Source organism: Palaemon carinicauda, unplaced genomic scaffold (assembly GCF_036898095.1).
Source record: "Palaemon carinicauda isolate YSFRI2023 unplaced genomic scaffold, ASM3689809v2 scaffold304, whole genome shotgun sequence".
Taxonomy (NCBI): Eukaryota; Metazoa; Arthropoda; class Malacostraca; order Decapoda; family Palaemonidae; genus Palaemon; species Palaemon carinicauda.
The window spans coordinates 8,440-25,957 of NW_027170711.1; the positions used below are offsets into that span (position 1 = coordinate 8,440).

Consider the following 17,518-nt stretch of genomic DNA (forward strand, 5'->3'; position numbering starts at 1 on the left):
AAATACTGCTAAATATACCAGAGAAAAAAGTTGCAGGGGAATGCTAGGAATATATCCAGCTCGCTCACCCCTATAGGGTGTCGGAATTAAAACTGGGGCGAGTGATACCACTACCAGAGATCCCTTTCCAATTAGACTTCTCCCACCTCAAAATCCCCCGTTACTACGAGGTGTCGTTCAAAAGCTTTAATCTACAGTATATGTGAGCTTACGGAAGGTGGATGGTAAAACTAGAGACTCTCACTTATTTTCTCTAATTCTGCTTTATCTATCCTGAAACATCAAATTTTCAGGATTCAATTTAATAAAGACTTCAAGAAGTCTCTGTTATAACTATTGCAGTTGTCATCTTCATCAACTTTTGCTTATCTCTTTCTTAGAAGAGAGTAGAGGTCCCCTTTTTTGTTTTGTTTCATTGTTGATGTCGGCTACCCCCAAAAATTGGGGGAAGTGCCTTTGGTATATGTATGTATGTATGTAGAAGATTTAAGAACAATGTTTTTTCAAATCCATTAGATCATTACTTGAATGATAAGCAGATGACAAATTGAAACCAGTCATAATTTGATCTTCCAGAAAGGAGAGATGACCCTTAGATAGGTAGCACATAATGTTTGCTCTTTCTTTTCCCCCCAGCCCTGGGTACATTAGGCTCTTTGAGGCGTCAATTTGAAGCCTCGGTTTTGAACGGTCGTCTGCTCTCTTAATTCTATCTGGTTGCATTTGTGTAACTTCAACTCTGCATTGTTCCAGCACTCACTTATTTCCAAGGACCAAGCCTATAGAATCCTATGAACCAACTAAGTGTTCTCTTCTACTACAATGGAACACTGAAATAACAATCTCAAATCAATAAAAACATTGGAAGAATGGGGGAAGACCTTAATAAAAGTTATAGACGTCCCCAGGTAATGAAATGGATTGTACTGGTATGATAAGATTTAGGCAAAAGGCCAGGAACTTGGATGGGTGAAGTCACTCAGCGGTATCACGAATACAGTCAACGAACCACTCTTGTGGATATCTCTTTTAACACAGTACCTAGTGATAAATACCCATTTCTAAGACAAAACTCAAATCAGTGAGCATGAGTTAACAAGAGCCAAGATTTTACAGCAGTAAACACTGCTTTTTACTTTGTCCATTTGGGTGGATGGATGGAAGTGAAGGAAGCTCTGGGTGATAGGAGGATAGATGTGAGAGAGGCAAGAGAGCGTGCTAGAAATAGGAATGAATGGCGAGCAATTGTGACGCAGTTCCGGTAGGCCCTGCTGCTTCCTCCGGTGCCTTGGAAGACCGCAGAGGTAACAGCAGTAGGGGATTCAGCATTATGAAGCTTCATCTGTGGTGGATAACGGGGGAGGGTAGACTGTGGCACCCTAGCAGTACCAGCCGAACTCGGTTGAGTCCCTTGTCAGGCTGGGAGGAACGTAGAGAGGAGAGGTCCCCTTTTCTGTTTTATTTGTTTGATGTCGGCTACCCCCAAAATTAGGGGTGCCTTGGTACATGTATGTATGTATTATCTCTCTCCACATTTGTTCAAAACATCGGAAAAGTAAAGGAACTTTCCCAATACACTAAATTTGTCTCAAAACTTGAGCCAAATGTGTTCTGCATACAAGATATGTCTGTTTATTTATCATTTCCATCAGTAGTTTAACTATAATCTTTTGTCTTTCTTTGTCTCAAGACATAAGGGGTGGAAAGATACAGGACTTTGAGCCAGTTTCTTTGTGAATAATAATAACAACTATCTCCCAAAAACATGGTAACAGTACCAAGCGTTCTTCGAATGCAACAAATAAACCGGGCATAAGAATGCATAAAAAGTAGTCAGCACAGCGACTAGATGAGACTGAAGGCCAAACATCCAGGGCTTTAAATGTTCCTGGAACAAAAACAGGAAACAAAGGACACAAGCCTTTTCTGGGATACATAGAACAAATACAGTGATCCTTATGATTCCTCCAAAGGTCCATAATATTCAACCAACAATGTTTCCTAGATTCCCAGACATCTGAAAACCCACCAGTTCAGCGACATAGCTAAGACAAGAACGAGACGACAACATGACACCCCTATTCAGAATTTCCTACAGGGCCGCTAAAGGTCTAAACGGCAATACTAACTATGGCCCGCAGTGTCCGACGCCCTGTGGACCAAGAGATCTCAACGCACCCGCAATATCGGCGAGTCTGTCTGTACGAATGGTGAAAACAGTTGACGAGTATTCCTAATGACAAATTAATAGAAATTCAATTCAATTATTGCAGCTAAAGAATACGATACACTCTTTTAAAACCATTATACAAAAGTGGGTTTTACATTTCATGTGACTCGTTTAAATGATAATTTACAATTCATTTTACATCTCAGTTCAACTGAAAATAAGCGACATTTATATCAACCAAAGAAATGAAAAAACTTTCAATACTATTTAATTACAAAGAAATGCCATTATCCTTTCTTACTTTAACCACTAAGACTTAAAAATATTATCAACCAGACCACATTGGTTAGATTGCAAGTTGTAATTACAATCTTGCTACCCATTTATATGAGACAGTACATTTCTGTGTTCCTTAATGAGAACAAGAAGTATTTAAGCATTACATGTAAAGTCATATTTTCTCATGCAATACACATCAAATCATGTACATAATCATTTCTAAATTTGCTTAAAGAACAGAAATAGCACACAGGATAAAAATTACATATACATTCATTAGAAAAATTTCAGTACTAAAATAATTGGATCAAAATAGCTGCACACAATGAAATAAGCAAATGATTTTAACAAATGCAATACTCACTTCAGTAAACAATTTTTTATGAACATTATAGGTCCTTTTACTAAAGAACAAACTTACTGGCAACACCATTTAAGAATCACTTTACATACAATTTAACTAACAAGGCAATTAAAGACGTATTTCAGACCAAAATTAAAGAACTGAACATCTGGAGAAAACAGGTAGGAAAGAGACCTGGGTGAGAGAAAGAGTGAGAGAGAAGAGACACTGAGGGAAAGAATCATACACATAAGTCAATAAGAAATGGGGGTAGGGAGGGAGAGAGAGAGAAGGGGGTTATGAAAAAGAAGTGTCTGGGATCCCATTCCTCTCCATCAACTCTTCCTCTTCTTTCCTTTTCCCTCCTCTTCAGGTGGGTGGCCACACTGCACTCCCTGCCCCATACAACCCAAGAGGTGCCAGAAGGCAAATAGTTAAATCTTTCGGAAAGCTGTTGGGAAAAAATGGTCACAGTTAAAATTATGTACTTCAGCTATCACAACATAACTAAAATCCTAAATTTCTAAAAGTAATGTGTATTTTTCCTAGCTGTACAAACCCGAGTCCTTTACATAGAGAGTGCGTTTTCAGCTCAAAGCTGGACGGCCGCTGAATCGCTGAACAAGCAGTTAAGCAAAAGGTGGGAGCAAAGGCGAGAGCCCCCCCCTTACCTGTCATAGTCTCTTCAATTATAACTTTTGGCTCAAAACTGAGAGGAGTGGTTGACGGGATAAGTATAATCTAAAGAACGCGGGTTTGTATTGCTAGGAAAAATACAAATTACTTTAAAAATTTGTGATTTGTTCCTACTCAAATACAAAACATCGTCTTTTAGGTAGGGAGACTCACTGCTTGGAGTGTCGGAAGTGGTACGGAAGTGGTACGTAAGTGGTACGTTCTTTTTCTTCCCTGGAGATGTTCAAGAACATTAGTACTTGGTCAAAGGAGGGATCCCTTTCCCGCCAAAGGGGTTTGCAGTCAGGAATAATATACCTGGCTTATGATGACAAAGTGCTGGTATATATTCTACCATCCTCAGCCTTGTCTATGGAGGATGGATGAGAACTGCCAGCCCACCTCATAGTCTAATTAGTTCCCACTTTGACCTTCAACCTAGGTGGTTAAAGGATCCAAGTTTGTATACTTGGGAACAAGTAAAAAGAGCAACCAGAGATTTCAGACTTCGCCAATGAAGATTGTCAAAATTTTACTCAAATTTACAACCAGAGCTCTTCCTCTTCCATATGGTGACTGTGAATTAATCTACTGTATAATAGCAATCATGAATCCGGATGCAAAAATCTAATCAATTCTAAGCCAGGCCATTTCTGACATAAACAATTTTCATCAAAATTCATTTGAAACTTCTTGGGTTAAGCTGGCAACAAACAAACAGACATAGGTAAAATCACAAATTACTTTAAACTTTGTGATTTGTTTCTACACAAATACAAACCTTCCTTTAATAGGAGACTTATCCTTAGGAGGGAAGAGCTCCCTATAAACAAATTAACTGATTTACTTTCCTTGGAAATATCAAAGTATTTCAATCATGTACGAGAGCAAAAGTCATGACTCCTGTTCCATGAAGTCATGAAGAAATAGTATGCTTTCTGTAGGGAAGAGATGAAGATGCACTTGAACTCACGGACGGCTGGGTTCTAGGTACTGACCCCGGACTCATGAACCAAGGCGATGGAGATATATCCTCAAGAATGACTTATGACACAGGCCAAAATATGCAATCTCCTACCTACTTAGTCAAGGCTAGGATAGTCACGAGGCAAGAAGCCCTATCTACCGCTCGTCACCTGGGTTCGAGCAAGGTAGATTGAGGGACCTGGAAACTCCTGAAAGATTCCTGCAGCTTGAGCTCCCTATAAGCTCCTAATGAGTGTAGACCATTCTGGGAGGAGTCTAAACCCAATTCCCAGTTGAAAAACTGGTATTGAGGGGCGAGCAGAATCTTTTACCATGAAGATTGAGGATCTTCCCTGATGGAGGAAGAAAGAAAAAAGCTGATCTGGATGACATCGGTAAGTGGCCGGTCAGAACAGATCAGTCGTGCTAAGCTTCAATGTTGTTTACCAAATACTGAGTAATCAGCAAAAAGGGAAAATGGGCACAAAGGAGTAAACGTCTAGAATTCCAATGGGTGTTGGATGGCATCCTTAAATGCTGCCGACAAACGGAGACTGGGGAATACGGGAAATTTCTTTTTCAGCTGAATGGCCAGCCGAACGATCGATGGTGAAGACCTAACGTAAGAAGCCTCTCTGCCACGCAGTGATGTAGGAATCACAATTGACTCTTACATCGAATCCCTGTCAACTGAGAGAGTTTGGTAGAACAGTCTCTTGTCTGGGTTGATCTTTGCAAACATTCTTAACCTGTTGACGACTTCCCAAGAGACCACCTGCTTGATAAAGGTCTGTGAAACAAGCTCCTTGTAGATGTTAGCCACAAATGGAAGCAATACTGAGTTCTTTACCAAACTCCTTTGGATAGCTTGCATGCGTTACTTGAGGGAAGAGGACATAATCGGAACGAAACACGAATGCACGACCCCAACAAAAACTTCAATGCTCGTGAAAGGCAGATCTAGTAGCCCTTACAAGTGACGACAATTATCATATCTTCCTCTTTCACCAGTATAGTAGACAGGAAACGCTAAAATGAAGCAGATGGCAGAAGTCTATAACACGAAAGTCACTGAAGAAAAGGTGCGAGAAATCCATCGTGAGGTGTTCTATTGTGTGATGTCTAACAATTGCATAGAAGACATATCTCGTAGTGACTAGTCATACCAAGACTGTTCAATTGGTGTTGGAGCGGGTGGAAACTGGTGGTGATATGGAGGGCCAGGATCTTGGACACTATGTGCAATGTGACCATCTCCTTGGTGATTATGTTGTGGTGGGATCAATCAGTATCATCCTGTACGAAGGTGCATCTGTCCAGTTTGGTATGAGACCAAATAGTGATAGCAGACAAGTAAACCCCGATACCATGTACCTAAAAATATGAGGCAACAACGTACTATAATTGACCTTCTGAGTGGAACGCTCTCAGTCTGCACCTTTGGTTCTCTCGATACTCTTTGAAGTCTCTGCGTCACTGGGGTGTCCTGGGAATGTTGCGGTGCAGGAGGTACAAGGGCAGCTCCCATGTCTTGACAGAGCACTGGCAGCTGGAGCTATTTCATACCAACACCTATATGCTAGTAGGTTAAGGCTCGGGAGCAGGATAGGAAGAAGAAACTGGAACAGTCGAAGATGATCATCCAGGAAGTGGGATAATAAGGTGGTGCCCTACATACAAGATATGAGCCCTCAAGCTCTTCCGGTAGGAGTCACACATACTCGACGTCTATCAATCAGTCTTCCTGGAATTCTACAAAGTTGAACAGCAGCGAAAACCCTCTCACAAAGATGAGGCTGAAGAGAGGGAAGAACTCTAAGTTCACCTTCTGCAGGGTCATGCAGGCTAAAGACAACACATACAGAGAGTATAGACCTATGAAGAAGAGCACAACCAGGTGATAAGTCCTAAGTGCCTTGATAGTGAAGAAAAGAACAAGGGCGATGCCCTTACCCTTCAAACATGGCAGCAACAAAACCTCCTTCATCTGACAGAAAACAATAATCAGGAATACGTTGTTGTTGTCGTCAAAAGGCCACATAAACAAGGGAATAAAGTACAAACAGGACTGCAGTCTAATAAGAAAATTAATGTGGATATCTCCAGGCTGCACAGACAACTGTAACACAGTTAACAAGGAAACAACTGCAAATTCTCTCCTGCTAAATTTCCCTCGAACACGATGGTCTACTGATAAATTACCTAAATAAAAAACAAAATATAAAAATAACAAATATGGAAATAATTTGTATTTTTCCTAACATACAAACTTATAGGGTATTGCTTTTGGCAACGCTGAAAACTAGCCAAGACAATTTTAATGAGGGGTAACTACCCGCATCCGCTAGTTAGCGGAAGGGGGTGGGGTAGACTGGCTATCACGCTCACTCAAAACCTGTCAGTTGAGTAACCACTTTTGGTTTCTGGCAGGACTTCTAGGGGGACAGGGTGGCGGGCCAATTTGTATAAATAGCTCAAGGTTTGTATGTTAGGAAAAATACAAATTATTTCCAAATTTGTTATTTATTATTATTATTATTATTATTATTATTACTTACTAAGCTACAACCCTAGTTGGAAAAGCAGTATGCTATAAGCCCAGGGGCTCCAACAGGGAAAATAGCTCAGTGCGGAAAGGAAAAAAGGAAAATAAAATATTCTAAGAAGAGTAACAACAATAAATATCTCCTATATAAACTATAAAAACTTTAACAAAACAAGAGGAAGAGAAATAAGATAGGAGAGTGTGCTCGAGTGTACCCTCAAGCAAGAGAACTCTAAAACCCAAGACAGTGAAAGGCCATGGTACAGAGACTATGGCACTACCCAAGACTAGAGAACAGTGGTTTGATTTTGGAGTGTCTTTCTCCTAGAAGAGCTGCTTACCATAGCTAAAGAGTCTCTTCTACCCTTACCAAGAGGAAAGTGGCACTGAACAATTACAGTGCAGTAACCCCTTGGGTGATGAAGAATTGTTCCGACACAGATACAACTTGGTTATGACCTGGGTTTCTCTCTAATTGATCTTTGATCTAATTAGTAGGAGCCTTACCCTCGCTAAAATCAAAGTAGTTACAAGGTAACACAATGATAGCGGCCTGCAGAAGCTTGAGTGAGAGAGACTAGTGGCTTGTCTTTACGTAGGAACTCGAACATATGAGTTCCAATACCTCCCTCAAGAGGTATTGGGAAACGTAACAAATTATCGATTAATACTCAGGATGCACAAGGGAAATGAATCTTACCTGCAGAGGGGTAAGGTCAGCTATGCTGCGGTCTTTCAGAGCTGTGTCCCCAGGGGGGGAGAAGGTGAAAGAAAGAAGGGAGCCAGACATTCTTTTCATTCACCCCAGACTAACCCAGGTAACCTCAGCCCTCAACCCTCTGCTACTTGTCCACCAAGGAGCTTGAGGCATTAGATCACTTGTTGTGCGGCCACCACAGGACCAATGGAAAAGGTTTCCCTGCTCCTGTGGGTTAGGTCTTTCAGGTAGTGGGCTGTGAAGGTCGTCTGACGCTTCCACACGCCTGCTTGCATTACCTGTGCCACGGAAAAATTCTTCTTGAACGAAGACTCTCTATCCGAAATGGGCTGAACCTGGAGTCCAGCACACTCGGGTTTTGAGTCTTAGCTACAACTCAGGGACATAGTTGAGGATTACTTCCCCCATCTCCTAGAGTGGGAGACATCAGCAGATAGACAATGAAGTTCGCTGACTCTCTTGGCCACAGCCAGAGCGAGCAAGAACACCGTCTTCTACGTGAGGTGGCGATCGAAGGACTGATGTAATGGTTCATAGGGGAAGCCCTTCAGAGACCTGAGGACCCGAACCACGCTCCAAGGGGGAGGTCTTAGCTCTGCCTGGAGACAAGTAAGCTCGTAACTACGTATGAGCAAAGAGAGTTCCAACGAGGAGGAAATGTCGACTCATTTCAGTCTAAAGGCGAGACTCAAGGCTGAGCGGTAGCCTTTGACTGCCGAGAACGAGAGAAGCATTTCTTATAGAAGGTATACAAGAAACTCCACTATAATTGGAACAGAGGCATCTAGGGGAGAGATACCCCTTCCACGACACCAACCACAGAAAACTGACCACTTCGTCTGGTAGACTGCCCCTGTAGATCTCCTGAGGTGTCCAGCCATTCTTTTCGCAACCGGTTGCGAAAGGGCTCTCTGTGTGAGGAGGTGCTGGATAGTCTCCAGGTGTGAAGTTGAAGCGAGACTTTGGCTATGTGGAAGATGTTGGCATGTGTTTGTTTGAGGAGGTTGAGTTGTGGGGGGAGCTCCCTTGGGATCTCCGTGAGGAGATGCAGGTCTGGGAACCATTCTGCGTGATGCCATAGCACGGCTATGAGTGTCATTTGCAACTTGTTGCTTGCTCGTACCTGGTTGAGGACTTTTCTCATCAGACAGAACAGGGGAAACGCGTAAGCGTCCACATTTATCCACCGTTGTTGGAAAGCATCTTGCCAAAGAGTTTGGGGATCAGGGACTGGGGAGCAGTACAACGGGAGCCTGAAATTCAGGGCCCTTGCAAACAGATCCACAATCGGGGAATCTCACAAAGTCAGGACTTTGTTGGCTATCAGAGGATTCAAAGACCACTCGGTGTGAACCATCTGAGTCGCTCTGCTCAACTTGTCCACTAGCACATTCCGCTTGCCCGGAATGAAGCGAGCTGATAAAGTCACCGACGATTTGTCTTCTCCCATCTGAGTATCTCTACAGCCAGATGGCACAGCTGCTGCGAAAAGGTACCACCCTGTTTGCTCAGATAAGCTACTACCGTGGTGTTGTCGCTCATCAAAACCATGGAGTGCCCTGCCAGGACCTGGTGGAACTCTTTGAGGGATGGGAAAGACTGCCCTAATCTCTAAGAGATTTATGTGCTGGTACCTTTCTGATTCGAACCAGTGGCCGGAGATGTAATGGTGCAGTACATGAGCGCCCCACCCTCCTTTTGATGCATCCGAAAAAAGCATCAATTTCGGGGGAGAGACAAGAAGATCGACCCCTTTGCAGAAGTCGGCTCCGCCAGCCACCACCTGAGGTCTGACTGTTTCTCTAGCCCTATGCGGACTAGATGATCCCGGGAATCGGTGTGCTGGTTCAACTGGGATTTCAGTCGCCACTGGAGGGATCTCATCCTGAGGCGCTGTTGGGGACCCGTCGGGTCAGGGAAGAGAGGTGGCCGAGAAGGCGAAGCCAATACAGCGCCGGGAGCTCTTCCCGACTGAGGAAGACCTGTGCTATCTCTCTCAGTCTCTGAATTCTTTCGTCTGATGATTGATTGATTGATTATTAGGTATTATCTGGCATCGTAACAGCAGAGGTCATTGATGCCAAAGAATAAATTTAACGAATATTATGCATCTTATTTCAACTCATGATTAAATCTTATTAAATAAACCAGTATCCATAAGAAATTTAAAAAGGCAATCCACAGCATTCAGGTCCAAAAATTTTAGATAGTATGTAAAAGTCACTGCTATCCTTACAATTATGAAAATGGCGTATTCTCTCAGTCAAGTAACTTGGACACTCTATTAATATGTTTCACAGTCAGCGGCACCAAGCAATCTTCACAAAATGGCTGATGTTCTCCACTCATCAAAAAGCGGTGAGTCAATCAGGTGTGACCGATTCTCATTCGGCACAGTACCACTTCTCTTGACCTTTGCATGTCAAAATATGCCCTTGAATGAGATGATTTAACAATTTCACTCATTTTTTGATTTTCCAACTCCCAATAAAAATTCCAAGTTTCTCTAAGTACGGACTGAATTACGGGGTACATATCTTTTGCAGGTAATAAAAAGTTATTTCTTATACAGTTATGAACTGCCTCCTTTGCCAGAGAGTCCGCTTTCTCATTACCCTTTACATCGACATGAGCAGGAACCCAACAAAATTTAATATTCTTAACTCTATTTCCCAGTAGATATAGCCATTCAAGAATTTCGATTATTATTGGGCGCAGTGAATTGAAGTGGTTCACTGCCATCAATACACTCAAGGAGTCGCTAAAAAATAACATAATCTTTATGAGGTAGCCAGAAGATATACTTGACTGCCATTAACCCTTTTACCCCCAAAGGACGTACTGGTACGTTTCACAAAAGCCATCCCTTTACCCCCATCGACGTACCGGTACGTCCTAGCAAAAAAATGCTATAAAATTTTTTTTTCATATTTTTGATAATTTTTTTAAGAAAATTCAGGCATTTTCCAAGAGAATGAGACCAACCTGACCTCTCTATGACAAAAATTAAGGCTGTTAGAGCAATTTAAAAAAAATATACTGCAAAATGTGCTGGGAAAAAAATAACCCCCTGGGGGTTAAGGGTTGGAAATTTCCAAATAGCCTGGGGGTAAAAGGGTTAAAATAGCATACCATTCAGCTGTAAAACTGGATGCTTGGTTAGGTAATCTAATACTGCGATTAAACTTTGGAAAACATATCCCAAATCCAACGCCAGCGCTGGACTTGGATCCATCCGTAAAAACGAAAACAGAGTCCTTATGGCATTCTATGTGCTCCAAGAAAGTAACTCTCATTATCTCCTTGGATGTTTCTTGTTTTGAATCTAATATACATTTACAGAAATCTACAGAGGGTAGATTCCATGGAGGTACTTTAAGAGTACTCTACAGGTAAAATTTTACCCTTGGGGATTTCATAGTCCTCCAAGGTTCTTAAAGCTCTATACCCTAACGGTTTAGGGTATCTAGGATGATTATCATGAAAACTAGTACATTTTAAATTAATAACCGTTTCATATGTGAGTGACTTTGTCAGCTTCTGAAGTCTAAACCAGTATCGAACGAGCGATGACTGGCGGTGAAGCTCTAAAGGCATTTCACAAGCATCTACTAACAGACTAGATATGGGAGATGGCTTAAAAAGCTCCACTGGCTAGTCTTATTCCAGCATTGTGTACATTGTCTAATAATGCCAATGTTGTTTTTGTTGCTCAGGAATATATTTCACATCCATATGCAACTCTAGATGCAATTAATACTTTGTAAAGCATTAGAAGGTGCTTTCAATCAGCACCCCAAAAGGTATGGGATAAAATTCTAATCAAATTAAGAGACTGAATACATTTAATTTTCAAATTTTTAATATGAGGAACTCATGTTAACTAACTGTCAAATAATAACCCTAAAAACAAGGTCTCATCTTTGCAAGAAATCCTTTTCCCATATATGTACAAGTCAGGGTCCGGATGAATACCTCTTATACGGCAGAAATGCATCGCCACAGTTTTCGAAGCTGAAAACTTGAATCCTCGTTTGGCGGCCCATTCTGTTACCCTATTAATAGTTAGCTGAATCTTTCTTTCGGCAACAGCCATTCGTGATGCTGCAAATGAGATCGAGAGGTCATCGACAAATAGGGTGTGCATGACATCATGAGGGATTACGTTACTAATACCATTTATGGATAAGGCAAATAATGTTACACTAAGGACACTGCCTTGAGGAACGCCTTCTTCTTGATTATGAATTGATGAGAATGTATTTCCTACTTTAACTTTAAGAGTAGGAACGTAGAGAGTAGAGGTCCCTTTTTTTGTTTTGTTTCATTTGTTGATGTTGGCTAACCCCCATAATTGGGGGAAGTGCCTTGGTATATGTATGTATGTATGTAACTTTAAATTGACGGTTACTCAGGAACGATCTAACAAACATTGGCAGTTCCCCTCTCAAGCCAATTTCATAAATGGTTTGAAGAATGCCATGTCTCCAGGTGGTATCGTATGCCTTCTCCAAGTCGAAGAAAATAGATATGTGATGCTTTTGGCTGGCAAAAGCTTCACAAATTGATGCCTCTAATCTTGCTAAGACATCAATGCAGGATCGCATCTGTCGGAAGCCACACTGTGAGGGGTTAATAAGTCCTTTCTGTTCTAAAACCCACACCAGTCGTACGTTCACCATCTTTTCCATCAATTTACATATACAAGATGTTAATGCAATCGGCCGATAGTCGGTCATAATTTTGCTATCTTTCCCATGTTTCAAAAAGGCTAAAATTATACAAATGCTCCAAATATTAGGGAATAGACTCTCTCTCCAAATTCTATTGATGATACTGAGTAAAAAAAATTTAGTTTCTATGGGTAAAAGTTTAATCATTGAAAAGGTGATATCAATTCCAGGAGCCAAATCATTACACGTAGACAGGGCTGACAAAAGCTCTTTCTTGCTAAAAGGCAAGTTATATGATTCTATCCTTTATAGCTCCAAAGTCGAGAGGGCGATTCTCTTCTTGTATACGTTGTTGGTGATACATAGATGTAGGATTTTTTGAGGAGATTTTTGAAAAATGATCTGCAAATGCTTCACTTACATTCTCTGGATTTTGTAATATTTGACCGTTACATTCAATTACAGGTGATGGCAAAGGTATATGTTTCCCGCTAATCTTTCTTATTTTTGTCCAGACCTTCGTTAAGTTAGTTTTCCAATTGATTTTGGATATAAAGTTTATCCAAGACTGTCACTTAGCCTGTTTGATTTAGTATCTAAACTTGGCTCTTGCTTTTTTATAACAAATTAAGTAATAATCATAAGGATGATGCCGATATCGAGTAAATGCAGCTCTCATAGCTTTAAGAGTTATTTGACATTGAATATTCCACCAAGGGACCGGTTTTCGTGTAAACTGACCTGTAGTTCGAGGAATTGACTTATTACTAGCATCTATAGCTCTGGGTGATAGGAGGATAGATGTGAGCGAGGCAAGAGAGCGTGCTAGAAATAGGAATGAATGGCGAGCGATTGTGACGCAGTTCCGGTAGGCCCTGCTGCTGCCTCCGATGCCTTAGATGACCGCGGAGGTAGCAGCAGTAAGGGATTCAGCATTATGAAGCTTCATCTGTGGTGGAAAATGTGGGAGGTTGGGCTGTGACACCCTAGCAGTACCAGCTGAACTCGGTTAAGTCCCTTGTTAGGCTGGGAGGAACGTAGAGAGTAGAGGTCCCCTTTTTGTTTTTGTTTCATTTGTTGATGTCGGCTACCCCCCAAAATTGGGGGAAGTGCCTTGGTATATGTATGTATGTATAATGATTTTATTAAAAAATTCAAGAGCTTCCTCTACAGTGGGAAAATTATCAGCATCAATTTCTACCAATGTAAGCACAGTCAACAATGCCCAATTAGCTTTATCAATTACCCATCTTGAAGATCTTGGTGCAGCTATTTCATCAACTAATTTAATTACGATTGGAAAATGGTCACTTCCAATACCTTCATCCATTACTTCCCATGAAAAATCTAAAAAGCACTCAGGAGTGCATAATGAGATCTCTATAGATGAAAGAGTTCCATTTTGTACATGAAAATGTGTTGGTGCTCCAGTATTCAAAACAGCAAGCTCTTTCTCTTCAATGAAAGAAAAACTTTGATTGCCTCGGGAGTTGGAAATAATATCCCACCACATAGGATGTCTCCCGTTAAAGTCTCCCAAGAGTAAAAATGGCTTAGGAAGCTGATCTATCAAGTTATCAAGTTCTTGCTTCAGGTTTTGATCACCTCGATTGGGTGGCAGATATATGGAACATATGGTGTATGCTCTTTTAAATGCATTTGTACGGCTACTGCTTGAAAATTTGTTTGTAAAGTAATCTTGTTGGGGATGACATCTCGTCGCACCAGTAATGCACACCCACCATGTCTACCTTCATGTTCCTGGACTTCGGTATGATAAAATAAATATTCTCTGGGACATACTTTATTTTGGCCTAGCATTGTTTCTTGCAAGGATAATAGGATTGGGAAATTTTCCTTAACCCTTTTACCCCCCAAAAGGACGTACTGGTACGTTTCACAAAACCCATCCCTTTACCCCCATGGACGTACCGGTACGTCCTTGCAAAAGATGCTATAAAAAATATTTTTGATAATTTTTGAGAAAATTCTGGCATTTTCCGAGAGAATGAGACCAACCTGACCTCTCTAAGACAAAAATTAAGGCTGTTAGAACAATTTAAAAAAAAATACACTGCAAAATGTGCTGGGAAAAAAATAACCCCCTGGGGATTAAGGGTTGGACATTTCCAAAAAGCCTGGGAATAAAAGGGTTAATTAGTATTTTCAAAGATTCATATTTAGCTCTGAGGCCTTGGCAATTCCATTAAAGTATCGTGAGTTTGCTATCCATGAGTGCCATTTATGATTTATTTTTATTTAAACATTTTATCTTAGGGGCATTTCTTAAGGGGAAAGTTTTTAAAGCTGATTCTTTATCAATATTTTCTGGCGGTCTCCCCTCTGGGGTTCTCTCTCTCTTCTTATTTTCTTTAAATGATCGACAGTTTCAGGTAATGGACTGTCTTCTTCCATGTTGGTCTTGTCTAATGATGTGTTTATGTCAATATTTACAACACTTTTAGCTGGACTTATAATCTTTTCAAATGATGCAGGTTGTTTTAGACTATCTTTATTCTGTTCTTCAAGCCGTTCTTCTGAGCTTTCTTTAGATCCAGAAGGTTTCTGAGTATCTTTACGTTCTTCCAATACCTGTTTTGATTTACCTACACTTATCTGACTCAGATTTACAATAGAGCTTTCATCTTGTATGACCACCCTTAAATCTTGCTTTATTTTGGAACCTGGGATAATATTTTTGTCATTCTGCTTAGGCAAACTTTTCTTCAAAACCAATGAAAAAGGTTGCCCTGGTCTTATCTGTTTTTCAAGAGCCCTTTTACGAGCCTCTTTAACCCTTTTACCCCCAAAGGACGTACTGGTACATTTCACAAAAGACATCCCTTTACACCCATGGACGTACCTGTATGTCCTTGCAAAAAAATACTATAAAAAATTTTTTTTTCATGTTTTTGATAATTTATTGAAAAAATTCAGACATTTTCCAAGAGAATGAGACCAACCTGACCTCTCTATGATAAAAATTAAGGCTGTTAGAGCAATTTAAAAAATATATACAGCAAAATGTGCTGGGAAAAAAATAACCCCCTGGGGGTTAAGGGTTGGAAATTTCCAAGTAGCCTGGGGGTTAAAGGGTCAAAAGTAACCCTTTCCATGGCTCGAATGGCCTGAATTTCTTTCTCAAAAATAAACTTCACACAAATTTTTGATGTTGCTGGGTGTGCTTCCCCACAGTGAATACAACAGGGGCTTTCTATACAAGCTCCGTGACTAATTTTGCCACAGTTTGCACAGACACCGGGCTTAATATTTAATTTTTCTTTACATTTTTGGCTTACGTGGCCATACATTTGGCAATGGTAGCATCGCAATGGTGAAGGGATGTAGGGTTTCACCTTCAAAGATAGCCATCCAGCATTAATAGCATTGGGTAGTCTGCACTGGTCAAAAGTTAAAACCAAAGTAGAGAGAGGGACACGTTGTTCGCCAACTCTCTTTCTCATTCTTACAACTTTTACTACTCCTTGATCTCTCAGTTCATTCTCAATTTCTTATTCCTCTAGCTCTAACAATTCTGGCACATATATCACACCCCTACTCTGGTTAAAAATGGGGTGTGAAAAGCATTTGACATTATGACCATCCAATATTGAAAGAACTTTTAATCTTTCACTTTGTATTGGTGATAGTGTCTCTATCAGGAGACTTCCATTTCCTTGAGGAAGAATTTTTGGTTGCCCTCCACATTTATTTACTATTTCTCTGTTGGCTTTAAAAACATTTACATGTTCATGTCTTCCATTTTCAAATTCCAGTATCAAAATTTATCGTAATTTACTACCTCATAGTGACCAGGTAATATTTCGGCTTTTCTGTATTTTTTTGTCCTGTCATCACTTCTTACTTTCTCTCTCTTCTTCTCTAATAAATTCTTATGATCATTTTTCACATGACACAAGTAAGGTTCTAAGGTTACAATATTAGAACCTGAGTTGGGGATGTCAATACCGAGGTCCAAGTTTGTCCTTTCCAGGTCGTCATCAGAGGTGATGGGTTTTCTCGAAAGAGCAAGCCGGGTTATCCACCTCTTCTCGGAGGATGTCAGTCCTCCTATCCCATGTGGCCCAGCACGAGAAGAGGCTTCAGCAGGGACCAGTCCTCTATTAGAGAGGGGCTGCCTCTCTTTAGGTGGGCGTACACTGGTCAGTGGGGGTAGTTAGCCCCTCCCACCGTCGACTCCAATGCTTGGCGTCACCCGTTACCCACAAATATGGGTGACTTAAAACCGGATCACTGGAGCCCGACTCTTAACAGACTCGCGCTTAGACTTCTTCTCATGCGCAAACCTCTCCCACTGGGAGGCAGGCCACTCTCTACACTTGGAAAAGGTGTTGTCCTGCGAACACTGAGTTCCCCAGCAATCCGGGCTTAAAGAGTGAGGGTCCGTCTCTACGGACGACATAAAGGTACCGCAGTGGCGGCCCTCAATACTGTACCTGGATATATCCGCATAGCGGGACAATAACCAAACACACACCGATAGACACAAAAGAAAAAGGAAAAGTAATAAAGTCAAGGCAGTTTGTTTTAACGGGAACCAAAAGCAAAAGTGGTTACTCAACCGAAAGGTGCGAGTGAGCGGGGTAGCCAGTCCACCCCAACCACCTTCCGCTAACTGGCAGATAGGGCAATTATCCCTCACTAAAATTGTCTTGGCTGGTTTTCAGCATTGTCGAAAGTAATAACCTATAAATAGCGAAATGTTTGTATCTGTGTCGGAACAAAATTATTTTAACAAGTTATGAGCCTGATAGAAATTTTGTCACAACCAGGACCATCAGAGGGTTAAGTAATCCCATGGGATCTCTAGCTTGATTCGATAGCAGTACATCAAACTTCTGAAAATAAACCATCAATTACGTAGCGTCTCTCTGTTATCTGTGCAAAGGACATTCCCAAAGATCGTCTTCTATAACTTAAAAACGGAGGAACAGTTCTCGTTTCGAAATTCCCAAAAACACTTTACTTTTTATTCTTGACCGTCAGCATCTCTGTGAGTTCTGCTTCTTCTACCAGTTCTGGTGAATCTTCTTTAAGGCGCGTTGCATTCTTCTTTGTTTCATTTGCCTACAAAGAAAAATATGGTTTAAAATGTGTTATAAGAATGTTGCCACAGAAGAAAAGAGAC

At 41.0% G+C, this 17,518-nt stretch overlaps 1 protein-coding gene across 6 annotated transcripts in view; it reads right to left on the reverse strand.

Annotated features, from left to right (window-relative positions):
• Positions 1-970: 970 nt before the first annotated feature.
• Positions 971-17,518, reverse strand: part of LOC137636460 (craniofacial development protein 2-like) — a 63,886-nt gene continuing 47,338 nt past the window's right edge. For 4 of the 6 annotated variants that reach the window (XM_068368886.1, XM_068368884.1, XM_068368885.1 and 1 more), the window contains one exon: positions 971-17,457. The gene's annotated coding sequence lies outside the window, so the exon portion shown is untranslated. The remainder of the gene's footprint in view (positions 17,458-17,518) is intronic. The other 2 variants (XM_068368887.1, XM_068368883.1) reach the window with 1 other exon arrangement.